The following is a 22,707-nucleotide window of genomic DNA, read 5'->3' as shown; positions in this document are numbered from 1 at the left end:
CATGATATTTACAGACAATGTAGCCAGAGATAGACTTGAATTTAGACTTGTAAAAATATTTTAAAAAAGCATACAAAAACACTTTCTATCGACAGCAAAACAGCATAATAATGTCATTTACGACGGGTCAAGCTTCCAATTGCTCTATTAAATTGGAAAGGCGAAAACCTGATCAATGCAACTCGCTATTCAAGGGTAACAGTCACATACGACAGATATGAATACTAATTGATCTTTACTTTACTTTGGTGACAATGCTAATATCCACGTATCGTTGGATATTAATCACTTGTTTTGTTTAATCCAGTTAATTCATATTCATAAATTTGTTTAAATATGAGTTATATTTTGTGTTATCATAGAGGGACCCTTACCCTAGGTTCACGCACATTCCTGAAAATTCCCCATAAGGAACCATAACAGAGGGTACGATAAAAAGACCATTAAGTTTAGGATATCGCCTTAAAATCTGTAATGCGTTACTGTGGAGAACTTTAAGATAATGAATTCCTTAAAGTTTAAGAACCTGTGAAACTGGGCTCTGATCTGCTTATGCAGCAGACTTTGTCTAACAATCTCTACATATTAAATATATCACCAAATAATGGCTTTATTATATTTGTCTCCACGACATATCAGATTCTAAGTTTCAAGAAAAGATTAATTATTCAGTAGTTGCAGTAATCTGAGAAATTATTATCAACAAATATGTGTCTGGTGATCAGTTAAGTATATGATGTAACAGCTGTAGAATTACTATAAATAATTCAACAAAGTTTCAAGTTAAATATATTGTAAACAAATATAGATGGTTTGTCTTAACTTATACATTAATACAGTATACGTATTACCTTCATATTGTGTGATCTGCCCTATATATAACCCTTTGTTCGCGAAATGTCTCGCATGATATCGTGGCGTACTTCTGAAACTATGTCAGTTAAACACTGATTGTTTCAAGGTTAATATTGTCAAGCCTTAACGACAGATCAATGCCATCAGATGATCATCATTCTAAAGCTGCCAGCTGTCATATTATATAGTCACTGCATTTGTAACGGAACGGGAAGTAACTCGTACAGCTTAATAATTCAATCATTTTAAAACAAAGCCTTGCCATTTTCTTATTAATTCATCCAACAATTTTAAAAGAGTTTATTTTGAAGCCTGCCATACAATCCGCGGAAATATATGAGAGAAAAGACAATTTTTTTGTACATTTCAGATATTTTTTGCCGAGTAAGAGTTTTTTTATTCGGTCTGTTCTATACACAAATTACAAGGACTATTTCTAAACTGACTCAGCCATACATATATTCACAAGGGATTGGTTGGAAATCTTTTTTTTATTATTATTAACTTCCGTGTTAAAATCAAAACGTTGATCATAGTTTATATACATTGTTTGATAACAAAATGAAATTTAATGCACACCTTAATATGGCATTTAATCGTTGCATTATTCAATATTTCAATATTCATTTGCAATCTCTTTTCATTTATATTGTATAAATTCCACATAAGTTCAATTATTCTACATTTGTATTGTATATTCTTTGTTATAATTAATATTTTAGTATTTCTATTCCATAATGCGCATTTATATTATTAAAACATTAGCTTTCACTAATTTGTACTTACATATATATCCTTACACTGTTCATTTGTGTTCTATATGTGACGTTTATGTTCTCTTTTGTATTTCAAAGAAGTAATTTGCAATATGATCCGTATTCATTCATACTCAATATTACTTAACGTTCATATTGTATAATTCCATTTTGTCGTCACTCATCTGTGCCGTAATTCAAGTAACACAATATGGATATGAAGTAATATTGAGCATAAATACATTTTAGTCTCCGGCTCGGGTACTATGCCATCCCTCGACAACACTATAAGACCATAGTGCCCGCAAAAGAAGGTAATAATATATAAATAATAATGTTAAAATACGGAACATACATATAAATATAAATAATGTACATTTTAGAGTTATAATTATTGAATACAAGTGCAATTTATAGGATATAGATAAATGAATATACAATGAATGCAAACATTCAGCTATTGAATAATGTACCGTTTGACATGCCATATCTAGTAAGACTTGTTAACTACCACAATGCATCATGATATTCCATTATAATTCATTGTCATTGCACTTGATATGGGATGAATATATAGATATTCCGTCAGAGGAATATAAACAATCTTCTGATTGGTTGATTATTTTACCTTCGACCCTTTTAACAATTTAAGTCAAAAATCGTTTATGATTAATTACGCTATACATTAGTATCACAGCTGCACAGACTGGTACGTATCTCAGTTTCTTTAAACACAATATGGGATCGTCGAGCCAAGCCCATCTGACATCCATAAAAGAACTACGTAGACGATCACTACTTAATCTCCTTAGCTATTCAATACCTTCTGCAGAAAGCGGTGAAATAAAATAGTAGTCTCACTATGGTGTATTAAAAGAATCTTAACTTATTTTGTGTACCCCTTACATCGCGATAGAACCATGTTTTAAATTCGACACGTAATACGACTATGATTTCTCACGGAATATTTCTCTCTAGAGTTCTATTTGGTATAAAAGAATCTGAATTCGTGCTAAAATGATAACTTAATCAATTTAATATCGCCATTATTACAAGGTACATATGAGGTATGGTTTTTTGTCTTTATGTGATTCAGAATAGAGCAATAAATGGAACACCTGCAGCAGAAATGTTGATAGCTTACACATCCTTATACGTACACCATTACTTTACATGGGGTAATATTGCCTTATATATGTATGATTACAACTATCTGATGTCGTTCGTGACATTATATCTCGTCTAAAACGCTTCTTTGATAAATGTCAGTTTTCTGTTTATATAAATAATACTATGTTCCTAATTAGCATAATCTTTTTCATCATGTGTGTATCACTATTGAATAAGTACTATCGCAATTTCCAAAAGTTAAAGATTTCAAAAATGATAAAGATTGAGATGTTTCATAGTATCCTTGTAGCAAGATACAAGTATTATTCATTAATATATGTATATACATTTCCATATTTTACTATAACCTTTACAACCAGGAAATCGTTTACATTTTCGTAAACACAGTGGTTACATTGCAACAAAACACACACACAAGATCACTCACTTCTGCAAGTGGTGTGCCACCGATCAAGTCCATTATATCTGTGACAATATTTCCAGCCAAATTGAAAACAACAGTTCTGGGATTCCATCAATTTACCGGCTGTTTCATCAATCTTCAAAAGTTAAAAAAGAACAGAAACGCTACATCAATCTTAAAACGTTGAAAAGGGCACAGGAATGTTACATTAATCGTAAAACGTAAAAACAACCCATAAAAACTAATTTGGAACGCGATATGTAAAAGGAATGGTCGTTCCAACTGTTAACATATTGAATGATTATTATTTTCGATTGTTTACTGGTGTAAATTAATCTCACCAAGTCTGAATTGAGGCTTTCAAAAGCATAGCAAAACTACTCATTTTTGGGTCTTTTTTATTTATTTATTTTTGTTTTGAAAAAAGGTTTAAGCTAATGGTTACAGCTACTATAAGCTGCTAAATGGCAAAGACCAGCAGTCGGCCTCATTTTAACAGTAATACTGTATTGTCTGTATCTGAAATAAGCCCAGGAGATAGCGTGTTCAGTGTAGGCCGGAGTTTTTTTCCGATGTAATTTGGAGAATATTCTCTCCCTACGGTTCATATTAACATCTCTTCTTTAAATATTGTTGCAATTTATTATTATTGCCAGACATGGTTTTCTCTTGAGCATTGAAAAACACATTAAACCGGCAGGAAGAAAGAAAATATTGTTATTGTGACGTTTTTATTTTCTATTGAGACCAGTAGATATTCTGAATGCATACTATGACCAGGTCATAGGTTTGTCAGCATTTAGTATAGAACCATTTGTCTTGGCACAATACTACAGACAGCGTTGGGCCAACGACACGTCCATGCAGCAACATATAGAGAAAGTATTGTAAGGAAGCAGTTATCTTGATGGGCACAATGGTAAAGGTTCCGTTCAAGAAAAGCTACACATTCATGCAGCAAGACTAAATCAGCTTTGATCATCAGTAGGGGAGAAATTGGTATTAACGAATAACATCCATTCCAAAAAAGGGTAGGGCAATATAAGTATACCTTGTGTCCTCATCAGGCAAGGCGTAAACGGTAAGTCAATTTTGAATATAATGCTTTCTGTTCACATATGATTCTCTTTCTAACGTAACACACTATTCTATATGTTGGCTAAGAGTTTGCCCTAGTTAAGATGTTCCGACTCCTGGCGAAGAAGCACGGTAAGTATATAAAAATGGTAGTTTCTGCTTCTGCCTTAACGCTCGCCATAATTGAGGTAAGTATCTTGTCAGGGGAGTCGTTTGGTTTATCACCATACTTCAGTAATAAAGCACAAAAACTGGACAAATGTTTACATACACTACAATACATAAATGTACGAACATAACGCAGTCTTCCGAAACACAGTCACATTCATCGCTTTTAAGGGAAGTCGTCCTTGACCCTACATGTACATAGGACATTAAAAAAGCACACCCAACCAACCAACCGTTGGGGACAGAAATTAGCTATACAGCATAGTATACACTTCTATATTCCGTATACAGAACAAATTTTTGTCATCTTCTCTTCTCGATATTCAAGAGGTTACTACTGTCGCTGTCGATGAATATAACGACAGTGATAGTAACCCCTGGAATTCCGAGAATAGCAGTATCTTGGTCCCAGGTTCATGAAGATTCTTTATTTTCAAGGAATTCTTTAACTTAACATTTCCTATAGGAAAGTATTACAGCACTTAAGGGAAAATTTTAAGTTAAAGTGCATTCCTTAAATTATGTAATACTTTGATATGGAGAATTCCTGAAAGTTTAGGAATATGATACTGGGTCCTGAATCATCCATCTCTGAAACTTCAGAAGTAACTTATACTTCAACCTGTAAGTCAGGTCATCAACATCACAATTCATAATTAAATAGTTTGGTAAGACAAAGATATTACATTTAGACGGTATGGAATATAGATAACAATTTAACATAATGTTTTTTTTTATAAAAGACGAGCCCATAATACCGACAACTAGTTCATAATAATTGGAAATAATTATATAACAGTTCACAACTTTAAATAGTACTGGGAGGCGACCAGCGACCTTATTATACCAGTGAAAGTGATTTCTGCGCACGTCCTTTCTCCCGCACATTATTATCACCAATATTGCTAAAAAAATCTGCATTTTCCTTTTGAAATCAAAGTTTGTAACATTCAATCACAGTGGGGATAGCTTGAAATCATGGCTTGTTTGCATATTAATTCTGAAATTCCATGAAATCATATATATATATTTTTTTTTTCAATCATTTTCAAAAATCATCCTCATCAAAAAAGGTAAAAGTATGCAAAATCGTGGATATAGCGCAAGTTACCGATCGGGACAGGATAGTAAAATAGAAGGTAGTTTTTACCTGATGCCTACGTCTTGTGTTTTACTTTTTCAAGCAAAATATGTTTATATGTATTTATTGAATTTCTGTAAGTTTTGCCGTTTAAACGTATGTTTGTCTATTTTATTCATGTCCAGAGCTGAATCCTGCTTTTAGCGATTCCAAGGTCACCTATCGTCGCACCTTTAAATAGTGGGTTTTTTCGTGATGCTTTCGATCCATCACTGGATCCCCAAATAACAATGCATTACGATTATATTATTACACTAAATGATATAAAATATATGATGGTCGCTTTATTGAAACACATTCTTAGTTTTAGTGCAATTAGCAGGTTTTTAAAAGCGCATTTAATTTTTATTTTGAAATCACGGTGACTGGTTCTGTAGGTATCATCAGGTGTTCTAATTAGCGGCGAAAATAAATGGCCCCTGGTAAAAGAACTTACTATCGAAATTAAACAATGACTATTGTTACTGAAGTATCTTGGACTAAAGATAATTTATGTCGATTTTCAACGCTTTCTGTAACAAAATCCTTTAAAAAAACACCTCGAAAAAATCACGGTAAATGGCCGCGACCCAGTAAAACTAGTGGACATATAGACGTTAGTCTGCTCCTGGAAATAGGTGCGCCTGAATTCTAAGTCTAAAATCGACTTAAAGATGAATGCTTAAAAATGTGTTGAGAATCTCAGACCGAATCTGCGCTTTAATGGAATTTCAAATGTTCTATAACACCATAAACAAAGTCACCCACATCAAACTTTCACATCTCCAAATATAGAAGAAATGCGGGTGATTGTTCTGAGAACAGGAATGTAAGTTACGGACAGATTATCAATTGTAAACTTGTCAGAGTCACAATAATAGTCAAAGCTAATGTAGGTGTCTTCATTACCCGTACACATTGAACTCATGCGTGACTGTCACGTAATGACATCGTGAAGCTGCTACATAACTCACTGGTAAATTAACGTCCCAAACAGGTCTCGATTCCGTGAGCAATGAGTCCCGTATCACATGTTTACAATGACGACGAACATAGATAGCCTAACCACATCTGTTATTTCTACCAAAACAATTTTGGCGACGAAAAGGTGTGATTTTGTATATTCATCTGGTTGTATGTACATATATTTTAGATATTTATAAAAAAATGAAATTTGTTTGTTGAAATCAGATTGATATACGAAATTATACGTTGCTTTGTTGAAAGATGAAACTTGTAGTCAAAGAACTGTTTACTACGGTGTCTATTGCTCATGAAATCGACACTTAATTGTAGAGTTACCATCACCAGTCACTGTTGTCTATATTCTATAAAATAATCAAGCTGTATACCAGTAACACTAGGATCTGCATATACATTGTTTTATCGGAAATGTTTAGTGTAGCCGATGATTTCCATTACTTTATATTTTGATACACATTTTTACGATAAGATTATTATTGTAGTAATTAAGGGGATAATTCATGATGGAGGATGACGTATATTACTAGTGGTACAAATTTGCAAATCTGAGAAGTTTTTGCCACATTTGTTTTTTATTTGCTTTTTCATTTCAGCATGCGCACATTGTTTATCACTGTTTGTCAGAAAAAAACATTGTACACAGTATGTCAGAAACACTATTGTGCATATTATGTCAGAAAAAACATTGTACATAGTATGTCAGAAACAACATTATACATAGTATGTCCATGTCATAACCAAAACATTGTACATAGTATGTCAGAAACAACGTTGTACATAGTAAGTCATAAAAAACATTGTAGATGGTATGTCACAAACAACATTGTACATGTAAGTCACAAACAACATTGTACATAGTATGTCACAAACAACATTGTACATAGTATGTCACAAACAACATTTACATAGTATGTCACAAAAAACATTGTACATAGTATGTCAAACAACAACATTGTAATACAAACATTTACATAGTAGTCAGAACAACATTGTACATAGTAAGTCAAAACAACATTGTACATAGTATATTAAACAACATTGTACATAGTATGTCAGAAACAACATTGTACATAGTATGTCACAAACAACATTGTACATAGTATGTCAGAAACAACATTGTACATAGTATGTCACAAACAACATTGTACATAGTATGTCACAAACAACATTGTACATAGTATGTCACAAACAACATTGTACATAGTATGTCAGAAACAACATTGTACATAGTATGTCACAAACAACATTGTACATAGTATGTCAAAAACAACGTTACATACTTAGTATATTAAACAACATTGTACATGGTATATCACAAACAACATTGTACATAGTATGTCAAACAACATCGTACATAGTATGTCAGAAACATACAACATTGTACATAGTATGTCACAAACAAAACAACATTGTAAATAGTATGTCACAAACAACATTGTACATAGTATGTCAAAAACAACATCGTACATAGTATGTCATAACCAAAATTGTACATAGTATGTCACAAACAAATTGTACATAGTATGTCAAAAACACATACAAGTTACATACATAGTATCAAAATGTACATAGTATGTCAAAAACAATATTGTACATAGTATGTCAAAAACAACATCGTACATAGTACGTCAAAAACATCATTGTACATAGTATGTCAAAAACAACATTGTACATAGTATGTCAAAAACAATATTGTACATAGTATGTCAAAAACAACATCGTAAATAGTATGGCAGAAACAACATTGTACATAGTATGTCAAAAACGAACATCGTAAATAGTATGTCAGAAACAACAACATTGTACATAGTATGTCAAAAACAACATCGTAAATAGTATGTCAGAAACAACAACATTGTACATAGTATATCAGAAACATGCCATAATATAATGTTCTTCAATTGCAAATAAAAACGTTGGTTATTTTTTTTTTTGCATGAAATTGGGAGAGTGCAGTATGATCGTGTTGTTATTTGTAATACAGTGTAGTTGCTATAGTACTGAAGAATGCTGTCAGAGATACAGAGCACCATACTGAAGGAATTACCACTTTATAGAATGTGATGTGACTCGGACAGGGAACAAACCTCAGAGCCTTCCTCACAGGCTCGAGCGTTCAACTAACGGAAGAAGAAAGATTGATAGAAAGAAAATAAAAGGTAAGATCCCAAATACTCGCCTGGAATTTTTCGTTAATGCTTTATTTTCAAAACTTGGAATGAACATGAGTTCATCGCCAGAGCCAATGGACATCGGTCCCAGTTACATTATGTTAGTGACTTATGCAAAAATGTTTCACGGTCGAAATCACTGGCGAATTATCTGATGAATTACTTTATCAAACTGATATTTTTGACTTTGATTTCCCTTTGGTAGATGTTTCATCAAAGGAAATATAAGTTGGTGAAACTCTTTTAACTGATCTGCTTTACACATATATATGAATATGTCATGCTTTTGATTGCAATTTACTTGTTCACTTTGAACATGTTAAATTGTATAGACATAATTCGACAAGATTAATGTTATTTCCGGTATTAAGATACCACAGATCCGTAACAAGTATATATAGCTTTGATAAAATGTATATGGCGTCCGTTCTGTGACTGAAGTCATGTTTTATCATCATTTATTCCGGATTGTTGCGCCCCGTTGTGTTCGATGGTAAAACTAAGTTTCCTGGGCTGGTAGATACAGACGTAGGAGACGGAATTCTGGGTTTTACTACATGTATTTAATTCAGTTTGATTGGTTGGACGTTCTGTTTACAGTCATGGTCATTTCAAGTCGTAACAGATGAAGAAAGTCAGCGAAAGCTGGGAAACCCGGAGAAAAACAACCGACCTGTGCCCAGAACCTGGCACTCTTCAACAATTCGACCTCAGGAACCAGTGATGGAGTTATATGTCAAACAATTTAACTAACGCGACCACTGTGTATAATATCCATAGACCATAGGCAAATAACACTTAAACGTAAGCGAAGTCAAAATACTGCGAAATGGTTGTATTATGTTAGATGATATCATTTTTTTCTGCTAAGCTCATGGATAAACGAACCTGCATACGTTATTCGTAAATAGATTAACATTTGATTTTCGTTCAAATATTATACATATTTACCGTAAGGAAGAATGTCAGTTTGGACCCTCTTGTGGTATTGACCAATAAACATTGATTTACAGCTACCTTAGTGTTAGGACATAAAGATATGACGTATGATTAAGGTCAGGCCGGACTGTACCTAGTGAGTTATTGGGGTTAAACAAAAGTTTTCTGTTTGGTCTAGTTTTACTAGAACCAAAGGGTAGTTATGAATTATCTTTTATAATTTATCATGTATTGATACATGTGTGCCCCCCAAAAATATAACTTCTCTCAGAACATAGAACAAAATGATCTAATTCTGCAAAATGCGAAATATTGTGAAAAGATAAAGTCTATTTTGGTGCTTTAATATAGGAAAAGGATTACATGTCATATTTTGTTGCAAAAATCAATATATTTGCTTATTATGCACTTATAAACAAGACAAAGAATGTTATGAATGAAATTAGGCAGGGGAGGTAAAGCAGATGAGAAAGAGGAGTTTTCAAAGTTTAATATACCAATAGATCTCTTGCTTATACTGTATAACTCACAAGGGACTCCGGCTCGTTTGCGTTGTCTGATCAGATTGATTAATTTATTCTGCGAACTTTGAATTACCATGGGTATAACACAGAAATTCTGTTTAGAAAGCCAACCACTGCTAATATTCCAACATAACAGATATATAACGATTTCATCAAATCCATTGCAATCCATATCTCAGTATGTTGCTTGATGTAACGATTTGGAATCGATAAGTATTTAGTATTTAATTGTATATCATTTTTGTAAGTCATTCTCTAGTAGTAAAGTAACATAACAAACATCTAGGGTATGATTAATTAATAATTTGTAGTTAGTATCTAGAGTGACTATTCAAGCAATGGTTAAGAAACAAACAATTGTAGTTTATAGAATGGATTACAATCAAAACTACAACCTATTATAATGTAGCTGTGACATGATCTTCATATAATTGACAATATAAGCCTAGGCAATATAATGATACTTCTGAATTAACATCAATGTAAATGATCTCCCCGAGAATCTAAAGACGATGAAGCTGTCTTGATTGAATAAAAAGTTTCGATTGAATGCATCAAAAACATGTAGAATCTACAGAGAATACCACACATACTTATATATGGGAGAAGATCAAGCAATCGACATTCAGTTGAATAGATAAAGAATCGATGTCCTGTTATGACCAAACCAAATATACCGCAATAACCAGTCTCCCCGATCAGACAAATTCTCCCTTCATTTATGAGGTGTGAGGTACTCAATGAATGATATGATTAACTATGATTTTGAGACAGTCCCAGACTAGTTTAGGTGTCGCCGAGACATCCCCTAAGGATCCTGGTGCGTTTTCTAGTGGACTTTATATATAAGAAATTTGACGTTGATTTAAAATGCAAATGACGAAGTGGATGATTTAATGTCATGTCCAACATTATCAATTCTGGGACCATACTAGAAATATACAAAATATGAGCAAACAGCAAATGTTACAAGAACAAAAGAAACAATGTGTATAGTGGAATGCACAGTACAATGCATTACATACTGATGAAATATTGCTATTGTTGTGATTATATCATTATATACTGTAAAATATGATGTTGTAAACCAACTATATGTTGTAGCGATCTAACGAAATGTTCACGGCTATTTCAATTGGTTTATCGCCATAAAGTATGTATATGTAGCCACGTGCACGCATCGTGCTTGCAATCGCACGTGTACTTATTCAAAGCATAGTATCATAGCATACACAATGCATAATGTAAAGTCATTGGTGGTATCCAGACGATTTTATTCACAGCGATCCGTCAATTTCCTGCACGTGAAGTTGAATCGTTTTCGTGAGATATGATAGCACGTGAAATTTGCGAAAATAAATCGCAGGCAAACATAGTTGGGTTACAGTATTAGAACTATGAATAGAAATTACGCTACGAGTACCTGTCCGTTATAAATTTTTGTCTTGGCCTTTATAAAGTTTTTAGATACGGAGTTATATAGTTGGTAAGGATACCACTATATCAACACCATAAAAGACTGCTTCAATCGATTACGATTTGACTACAAACAGGTTTATGGGAGTATAAACCCCAATATGTCTTGAGATAAAGTTCTAATGAACATCGAAACAGTACATATGTGTCCATGTCTTTTGAGGTTGATACCCCCATAAACCTGTTCATATATTTATTTTGTATAATTCTCATTTGTACTATACGTTCCCTAAAAATAAGAGCACGTGCATGCCCACCATAGAACTTACCAAAATATACGGATCCATATCGTCTTTTTTTACTTTCATCATTTTTATCATAATCATATAATGCGAATCTGTAAACAATAATGTTTGCAAAATTTAGTTAATATCTTAGAAGCATACAAGATGTAAGATTATGAACCGCTCATTTGTAAAACAGTGTATCAAGTACTCGATAACATGAGATGTTGATATATTCTCTGCGGCTTAGGATATATTGATTTACTGTTATTTCTTGAAATGATACTTGGAACGATCATACAGAAGTATTCCGTATTTGCTACATGATATCGGTAAGGGTCATATTCGCTAAAATGAAAACTACCAGTATTGAATTCTGCTATCAAAAGGTCACTAAGATACTAAGTATTCGTTTGAAAATAACATTCGAAAACAAGACGGATTTGAGCCATTTAAATGGCAATTAGTTTAATAACTAACTATTATAGCAAAAATATAACGTTACATTTATCATATTGTCTAGTAAAGTAAATATATCAAATACAATTACTAATCTGTCCGTGATAAAAATTTTAATGTTTTTTCATGAAGTTTCAACAAAGCTGTATTGAAAAAAGATCAAGTTGCGTCAATAATAACGACCTGACGCTTTCTCTGAGGACCTTTAACCATTAACTGATCTTACTCGCAGACCAATATCGGCACTGATCTTACTCTCAGACCAATATCGGCACTGATCTTACTCTCAGACCAATATCGGCACTGATCTTACTCTCAGACCAATATCGGCACTGATCTTACTCTCAGACCAATATCGGCACTGATCTTACTCTCAGACCAATATCGGCACTGATCTTACTCTCAGACCAATATCGGCACTGATCTTACTCTCAGACCAATATCGGCACTGATCTTACTCTCAGACCAATATCGGCACTGATCTTACTCTCAGACCAATATCGGCACTGATCTTACTCTCAGACCAATATCGGCACTGATCTTACTCTCAGACCAATATCGACTCGCACTGATCTCAGTCCTTTACTCTCAGACCAATATCGGCACTGATCTTACTCTCAGACACGCAATATCCGACAAGCACTGATCTACTCTCAGACCAATATCGCACTGATCTTACTCTCAGACCAATATCGGCACTGATCTTACTCTCAGACCAATATTCGGCACTGATCTTACTCTCAGACCAATATCGGCACTGATCTTACTCTCAGACCAATATCGGCACTGATCTTACTCTCAGACCAATATCGGCACTGATCTTACTCTCAGACCAATATCGGCACTGATCTTACTCTCAGACCAATATCGGCACTGATCTTACTCTCAGACCAATATCGGCACTGATCTTACTCTCAGACCAATATCGGCACTGATCTTACTCTCAGACCAATATCGGCACTGATCTTACTCTCAGACCAATATCGGCACTGATCTTACTCTCAGACCAATATCGGCACTGATCTTACTCTCAGACCAATATCGGCACTGATCTTACTCTCAGACCAATATCGGCACTGATCTTACTCTCAGACCAATATCGGCACTGATCTTACTCTCAGACCAATATCGGCACTGATCTTACTCTCAGACCAATATCGGCACTGATCTTACTCTCAGACCAATATCGCACTGATCTTACTCTCAGACCAATATCGGCACTGATCTTACTCTCAGACCAATATCGGCACTGATCTTACTCTCAGACCAATATCGGCACTGATCTTACTCTCAGACCAATATCGGCACTGATCTTACTCTCAGACCAATATCGGCACTGATCTTACTCTCAGACCAATATCGGCACTGATCTTACTCTCAGACCAATATCGGCACTGATCTTACTCTCAGACCAATATCGGCACTGATCTTACTCTCAGATCAATATCGGCACTGATCTTACTCTCAGACCAAATATCGGCACTCGATCTTACTCTCAGAACATTATCGGCACTCGATCCTCAACTGCACTCCAGTGATTCTGCACACTTTATACAATCGACATTTTTACGTGATTATGAGATGACCAGCCAACACAGATATACATGTAATTTCGAAAGATAACGATATCGTATAACCGAAATAAGTCACATGAATATAATAATAACACTGTTGAAATCGAAAAAAAAAAAAAAAAAAAAAAAAAAGATTGTCAGGGAATCATCCAGTTAAACATAAGTGCATTTGTACTTCTCAAGTTATGTGCATTACGAGCGAAAATGTTGACGTTATTTTTTCTTCCGTAACCTATAGTGTATTGTAAACCATACGGTTTGATGAATTAAGCTGTGATGTATGATGTCCTACACATGCTGGCTATAACACAGAATCTGTGCTCTGTAAAAGGTCCAATTTTCACGCCTTGTACGTGTTTAGGTGAAACATTCCTGAAGGAATCATTTAATGCAATTATTACTAACTCTATCACACATTACTTAAAATGAGATTGTAGACCACAGCTTGGTTTCATGGATTGACCGTATGTATTCATTTCATCGCACTGTGGACGTACATAGGATGATTTGCAGTCCTACTAAAACTCATTTTGAGCTTTCATGTGTACAAATTAGATGAAAAATTAAAACCTACGCATTGTAAGTATTGAAATTCTCAAAATGTTGGTAACCTTTTGGTAGTCAATAACATATTAAAAATCTTCTTGATTCGTGAGCATGCAAATTAGGCTACAGTACCTATAGGTTTATAGCCAATTTGCGGAATTTTTATGCGTTGAAATGAGATTTTTCGTGTTATGTCGATGTCAGGGGATCTGTATGCGCAAAACAAACGATTATTTGGTTTATTTGATGCCGTAATAATCATTTCCGTCACAACTCATTTTTGGGTTTGGGAAATGTGAGCGTTCTTTTGTCGCTATTAATTCTGAAATTTTTCGACAATTTTCAACTTATTTAATATATATTTTCACACATCCAGACGTACCAAAATATTGTAAAAGTCGAAATTTTTAAAGGTATAAAACGATTGTAACCAAGCAATATAACTAAAAAGGAAATGGAGAACTACGCCCTAATATCGGGAAGCGTAAATCATTAACTGCTTCAAAGAAGAAGAAAAATGACTGCAATTTGACACAACTGAAGTACGATTATTGATATTGATATCAACTCTCCTACAATTGTATATATAGTGTCATGTATGTATGTGATAACTCCGCTATCTTCCTTATGATACTTATTTCAGAATATATGTACATTCTGTGTTGGTTTTGTGTAAATATCATTAGTAGACCACATTATAAGATATACCCTGAATTTCACCGTGACGAGGTCCGTGTAAGAATACACATACACGTGGATCTCTCCAGCATTAACAAACACTGACGGTGTCTTTTATCCTCGAAATATTTTTTTTTATTTCATTGGAATAGTGAATTGTCTATTGGATCGAAAAATAATGAATAATAATTGTACCACCATATATACAACCAAAACAAAATTCAACTGAATGATGATAAAGAGTTAGTGTGACGTCATCTGCTGCCCAACAATGATGGTAAAGACGAAAATAGTTCCAGAAACATTGTCATTTAACAACAAGACACAACCTTTTAATACGCATTTGTAATCGACGACTATTCGACAGATATATCATTACTGTTGCTATGGAAATACCTCAAACCGGACGCTCTGTCTCAAACCCGACTCATCACTACAAAATCACAAATAACATTCAGTTACAAAACTAATTGTTGAGTGTCCTTCTAACATACTGCAGACGAAGTTATGTTCCCGTACCCTTTTATTTTGCATATTTCGCCGTAAATCAAGTACAGTGCAAATAAATGAGCCTTAAGTGCGAAACAAAATCACCGTTAAAAGTCACAAGGTCGTTGGATCACAGTGCTCTGCCATTAAGAATTACGCATGCCTCTCACAGGTTGTTGTCATCTAGTTTATGGTCCTACACATTGTGTTAGATTCTGATTTGAGTAATCGTAAAGAGGCGAAGTTATTTCACGTGTGGAAGTATTTGTCGTTTTATTTATGTTTTAAAGACAGTTCAAGGACAGACCTGGCGTAATTTGTGGAATAAAAGTGAAATTACGTTCTGCTAAAGCACATTGTTCCACCATACGCAAAATCATAATGTAATAAGTAAAACTTGATTAAAATCGTTCTTATGTTGTCATCATTCTTAACTGACAATTCTAGTTTCTACACCAGTTTATATTGCTGTGTTTGACAACACCTGGTAGGTACAAACAAAGTGAGAAATGAGAAAACAGCTTCTGACATTTCAACGAGCGGGAAATGCATGTGATCAGGCCTACTCGTGCCGATCTCTGTACGCCTGGCTTTCGCCTCCCGAGATATGTAATGGGTAATTGGCAATAACTAGGCCCGCTCAACTAGATCGATGGCAAACCGAGCGCGCCTATAGTAGCAGTTAGAAATTGGTCGCTCATTCGAACGCACTTTTGCCCCGATATGATATGATCTCCATGACGGATGGTTGCAGAGATAAGTCGAACGCGCCCCTGTCGACTTGGACAAGGAATGGCTTTTTTCTTTTTTTGTGAGTATGGAAATTTCAAATACATTGTAGCTCCTCCTACCATTTGACAACATCGATAAAGTTATTTGTTCCGCAGCGAATGTAATCAACCAGAGAGATGCTTAACAGATGTGAAGAAAAGGACTTTTGACGTTTGTAAAGAGTTTCCATCGAAATCTGGTAAAGTTGTTTTGTACGATTGGCAATACGAAAATATATTTTCCAGAATCAATCCATATTCCGCGGACTGTTGAGAGAGGAGATACAGTAATTTCCCATGAGTACAGAAAAATGAATATATTTTTAAAAATTATTTGATGTAACAAATCAAATATATATCGGCAATTTTTCGCCTAATTCCATTTACAGACAAACAATTTATGTACATGTCAAACAGATTCAATCAATTTTCTCTAGCAGATTTCACAGGCATTGCGTTGTAACACTGTGTTAAAACTAGCTGCCGAAAAATCGAAATAATAAAACTATATAAATGTAGAATTTATATCAGTAATTCATCGTCAGCTTTAATATGCGTTGCTATTGTTCAATAAATCATTCTAAAATATGATCTGTTAACAGCTACGAACTATCTGAAACTGTGACCGGCTCTTGAAACTGCAGAAAGTTTTGAACAGTTTATTCACCAGGGATTTGTTGGGCATAGTGAACGCCTTGAATTTGCTTCCATTTATATGGACTTTGGATGCAACATCGACGATAAAAAAAAACACAAGGAAGAAACTTAAAGGTCTTATAATACTGGATTTGTAAACAGGAACCTTCCTACAATTAAGGACTAGCCTGTTCTCTGGATTACCTATAACTGATTGCGTCACCGATTGGGAGTTTGTCAAACTGATTTCGCTCGCAGTCCAGTGTGTTCTTATGCGGATTTGTTTAGATATTCCAGACATTGACAATTGGATGGAGGGAAGTTGAACTTAATAGAGGAGTGCTAGATGTCTAAATACAGTTAGTGGTTCCCAGTGGTGTTTGTACAGTCTACAGACTTACACGGGGTAACCCCTGTACAGAATCATTGACCTTGGCACTGAGGTCACCTACAACAGGTCTTACTTAATTTGGAAAGTTCTAAAAGAGATTTGACCTTATTTGGAAAGTTCTGGACCGCCTGTGTTGATTTTTTCCTTGCGATCGTTACTTAGATGTCTGATTGATATATCAGGCGGATCGCTGTGAAGTTGTGACTTTTGGACTAGCCGTGGCGTTCCGTAGTCTCCACATAGTCTGTTAATCCGTTACGGTAAGTGGTCATTATTTGTAATTGTTGTCATTGTTTACACATTAACGGCTCACTACATTAGTAGAGAAAATTGAGACACGGTTAGGCACGGTGTTTATGAATGAAATACTGTTTAACTGTAAAGTGCACAGAGTAATAATCCCGATGGTCTTATCCTTGAAATATCCATGTCTGCCATTTAACATTACCATTTGACATACATCACTACACACCAAGCTTGTTTCATACAGCTCAATAGTTGATATACTAGTAAATATATCAATTCATATGATGCTAATACCAGGCTTGTTCTACATCCAAGATAAAATAAGGCGTTTGTAGCGATAAAACAATGGAATGTTAGCCGATATTCTTTTGACACAGAAACATAAACAATTTATTGACATGCATGTGATTTATATAACGTGTGTTGTCTAGAGATGACAAATTATCCTATCATTTATAATCATACAATATTAAAGAGGAAGTGCATGTGACTGTAATTACCCTTGATGTTTGGTGACTGACATTGACTGATACATAACGCTTCATTTCTCCTACATTCCAGTGATTTCATATTTCAATGAATTCAAGCTATGGATCTCTTTTATAACACGGTTTCATGAACTCTCATTGTAAACAAGCTTCATTGGACCTCAGTGTAGATTCGATTGTGTCCTGATTCACATGATACAGTGTAGGTAACGCGTTGTGCATACATTTCTAAATCATGCTCGAAAAGATGTATGCTAGCATTGCGGTATATGATTAATTAATCCGTGGTGATATAAAGCTCATTGACAATATTCCTTTTAATAAAAGTCAGTAAATGTGGTCAAAATTATGCATCTAAGAAGAAACAAAAATAGCCATCCCTTGGCCATCTCTTGCCTTAAGCAATATAATAACGGAGACATGCCCTCCCGTAGAGGTGGTCAATACTGATAACATATTAAACACCAACTAATGACACACTGGACGAACCACGTCAGGACATTTCAACCATCCACCAAGGAAAACTAAATATATCTTTTGTTAGTATGTACCTATAATAGTACTTATAAATAATATTACCTGCAACCATTCATATATAACTTTATAACTATTAATATACATATTACTATATTATTACAAGCCTATGAGGCTTTCCATAGATGTTGAACTGATGCGATACCAAATGGTGAGATGGAGTTCTGTATCAGAAGAGAGCCAGTTAAAAACATTCCTCAGATCTGTACTCATCCCCATACCGACTAGATTGTACTGATAAACTATAAACGGCAGGAGCATGCAAATGTCACTTCCTACCATTGTGAATGTCGTTACGTACTCCGTGTTTCTGTAATTCTGGACAAATTGGTCATATATCTTCACCATATATTTTGCACTGAATGTACTTAGCATAACCCTATAGTGATCTTTGTCTAAAATGTATATTTTACTACAAAACGTACAGATATATGAATTATAAATCTGTCCGTGTCAATATAATTATTTAATGTTACTAAGCACATGTAGTCAATGAATATACATAATTTAAAGTCCAAAAATACATTTAGCATTACAAAACGAAAACTGACAACAATATGACTTATTTTCATGACGTAACAAGTAAAATCACATAATATCTTATAGAGTTTGAGATTGTTTTCGCCATACAGCATGAAGTAAAATGATATCGTTACTGTACATATCACCATATTTTGTGTAATGTGGATATATGTAACGTCTCAACATAAATCTGAAATCACTGACTTGAGTCTGTGAGACAAAGCCCAGTAATAGGCAGAGTCCTGTAGGTGATTAACCAGTAGGTAACTGAATACAATCAGTCATATGAATACAAAAATGCAGTCGTCGTCACATTCCTTACGGAGAACCGAATGCAAACTATACGACATATTTACGTTACCCTCACATGTATGTCTAGTAAATTTAACAAATATCTTTAAAATTTCGAGTTTTCAGAAATAATAGAGAAATAATCAAATAAATATATCATGTGGAATAAAATGTGTGTCGTTCTTTGTTTAATGGGTTTTAACAGATGATATATCCTAAGCCATTATGCACTAATCTAGCTTATGACAAAGAGTTATGATACATTGGGGTTGGATTCTAGCAAAACCGTTCGACATCTTTGAATAGAAGTCAATATTCGCCCTCAGTATACTTGGATATATGTTGAATTTGACAGTAAAATTAGGCTATATCCGTCTCCTGAGTTCCCTTTAACAGTTAGTATAGATCACAATTTGCAGTATGATTATTTAAGATGTGGCATACCTGTTAAAGACCTTGAGACGCTACAAATAGACTACCACTTCCAGTTCAGACTAAATAACTAGAGCACAATTTAGACTTATTTCGCCGCTATAGGAAAATACATTAATGCACACTCCACATACAGAAAACAAAGAGTTAAATGAATCGAAAATGGCCACCATAAGGTGACATATTTATTATAAAATTCTATATAAATCTCACATCAAAGTCATAATACAAGTATTATGCAAACAAATTGACACATAATTCAGTTTTATAAAATTATTTAAAAAGATTATGAAACATAACATAATCTAGAATATCTCAATATTAATATTAAGGTGGGGGTTCGATAGAACACGGCCACAAAGTTAAAAATATCTCAAAGAGGATTTTTAACTTCCCAACCATATATACAACACATTCAATAATCTTTGCACTTTTCCTAACCATTCGTTCAGTACACTGCGCTGAAAAGTAATATAAATCGTCACCCAGCCTACATGCCTTTGTTTAAGTGAAATTTCTGTTACTTAAGACATGCAGGTTCGGTAGTAATTGAACATTGCCAGCTCTCGTCTGCATTATTCAATACCTTTGTATGTTTGTTACGAATTTTAAAAAATATTTTGTTTAAGTTTTATATTAAGATTTGCGACAGGATAATTCCATTGGCTTTGTGTAAAACTGCTTGATAACAAATTTATTATCAAACGGCTTCACACCGCTCTTTACTGATAACATCAGTTAATCTCTCTGTTGATATCCCACGTGTTAAATGCTTCGTGATAATCTGATTTTAAGTTGTTAACGGATAAATTAAAATATGTGCAATACTCCCAATAGTTGTCGAAAGCCTCTTATCAATACATCCCTATAGTTCGAGGTAGTACGCGGCAGATCCTTACAACTACTCTAATAATTAAATAAGGATGTCTCTCCGTGAGTGTGATATACTTTAGAAAAGTATGGTATAACAGAGATCAAACTCTGTAGGATATTAATGTACTGTAATGTGTTTTTATTTCTCTTTTGCGGTAGTTCATATATTTCCCTGTGTTGGCGATTGGTTTCAAATCACGAATTCAAAACCCCAGTGAAAATTAATAAATAGTGAGCATTTATACAATATCAAAATATAGTGAAACGCGCTTTTTTAGACCCTCTGAATAAATTCCAGATTTGAAAACGCGAAATTTAAACAGTGCGAAATTAAAACACTTTCCTGTAAGTTGTTGTTTTAACCTTGGTATGGACATTAGCTTCTGTCTTCTGTCATTGTGGGTCTGGTCTGGTCGGTACTATACTGGAACTGAATACTAATATCTGTTGAAAACTGATGCCAGCCGTTAGCGGTCGGGATCGGGCCTCATACATAATGCATTTGCAATAATACTATTTTGACGATGATCTGCCCTGGATCCCAGAAGTATTGGCATGACATGTAAATGGTGGACTAACGACCCTCACAGTTTACTGCTTGCTCCCTTTCATCCTGTCGAGATGTTTACTAAGTATATTAAATCAGAAGTCCCGGTGACATAACAGCTTGATAAATCCACTCCTATCCAATATATTAAGATGTCACGTGAACTAAGGATGAGTTTAAGGACCATTCCGATGCAAAAGACCTACCGACATTCGGGGCCGAGCCATAGGCGATAACACGGTCAACAAGTAATATTTGTTCACACAATCGCTTCCACGTGGTATTTTATAGCAGTTTTATTACATCATTTGGTTTGTGTTGCTTTCATATAAGGCATCGTTAAGGTTTGATGTCGTTTATATTTAAGTTTTAATTATAATTTTTTCCGTGCCTAACTAAATGTAGAATAACAAAAATGATGATAAACTTTTAATCAACAATTTCTTAACTTTAATTTGTAACAGTGGCGGATCCAAAGGGTTTGAACGTCATTCTGATAAATCTCTAAAAATTAATGTCATTTTATATAATTCCACACTTTGCATACTCATGGAACATCCTACCCCTAGACAGGTATCATGATCCATCACTGTATATATTCAGTCCGGTGCTGTGATATGCATAAAGAATTATTAATAATTTATTAAGACGAATTGGTGGTGTATGTTATCAATTCAAGTTTCCTCCATTTTGATATTTTGGATGTTTCTGGTGAAGCGTCTGGTGTAATTGTCTTTTGTTGAACCCTGTAATGAGCTGGATGTTTAATGTTAGTTGTATGGATAATTTTTCAGAGCATGTACTTGAGTCAGCGATTCACAGCTATCACCACTGACAGATCATTCTAAGAGCCATGGCTTCAGGACAAATGCATTGATTGACATTTAAGGAGTTTATATAATGATAAAATGATCCGCCTAAAGTTAACAATTACCATTGAAATATGCCGCTACCACATGCTATCTTGTGCAATTCTACAACGCATGCGCAGATCGCAATCCATGTCGAGCTATCATCCAGAGACTTAAACGAAGAAACATATAGCCATGATCAACCAAACATCGATTTATCCCTCTCTGGAGCTATAGATCAAATATAATACCCATTTTGCACATTAAAGGCGAAGCAATAACTTATCACACAGAATCGTATATCTTAATAGAAAACTGGGGAAATATATCTTCAAATCTTCTTTCATTTTTAACGTATGACTTTCTGGTGTGCCCCAGAATGATTCACTACCACCCAAAAAGACGATAATTTCAAATCAGATTGGAACACGAAATTAATTGTATGACTGCTAGTTACCATCAAAGAAAGCCGTATTTTATCCAGCCACAAAATGGTCCGTTTTATCTTTTATAAAAGCCTGGCCACTTCTCACTCACACAGCTTTCGTCCATC

General features: G+C 34.4%; 1 protein-coding gene across 2 annotated transcripts in view; it reads left to right on the top strand.

Annotated features, from left to right (window-relative positions):
• Positions 1-16,245: 16,245 nt before the first annotated feature.
• Positions 16,246-22,707, top strand: part of LOC138308160 (leucine-rich repeat-containing protein 15-like) — an 88,038-nt gene continuing 81,576 nt past the window's right edge. For both annotated transcript variants that reach the window (XR_011206085.1, XM_069249097.1), the window contains exons 1-2: positions 16,246-16,384; positions 16,946-17,630. The gene's annotated coding sequence lies outside the window, so the exon portion shown is untranslated. The remainder of the gene's footprint in view (positions 16,385-16,945; positions 17,631-22,707) is intronic.

Source organism: Argopecten irradians, chromosome 14 (assembly GCF_041381155.1).
Source record: "Argopecten irradians isolate NY chromosome 14, Ai_NY, whole genome shotgun sequence".
Classification (NCBI taxonomy): Eukaryota; Metazoa; Mollusca; class Bivalvia; order Pectinida; family Pectinidae; genus Argopecten; species Argopecten irradians.
This window is presented reverse-complemented; position numbering and strand designations above follow the sequence as displayed.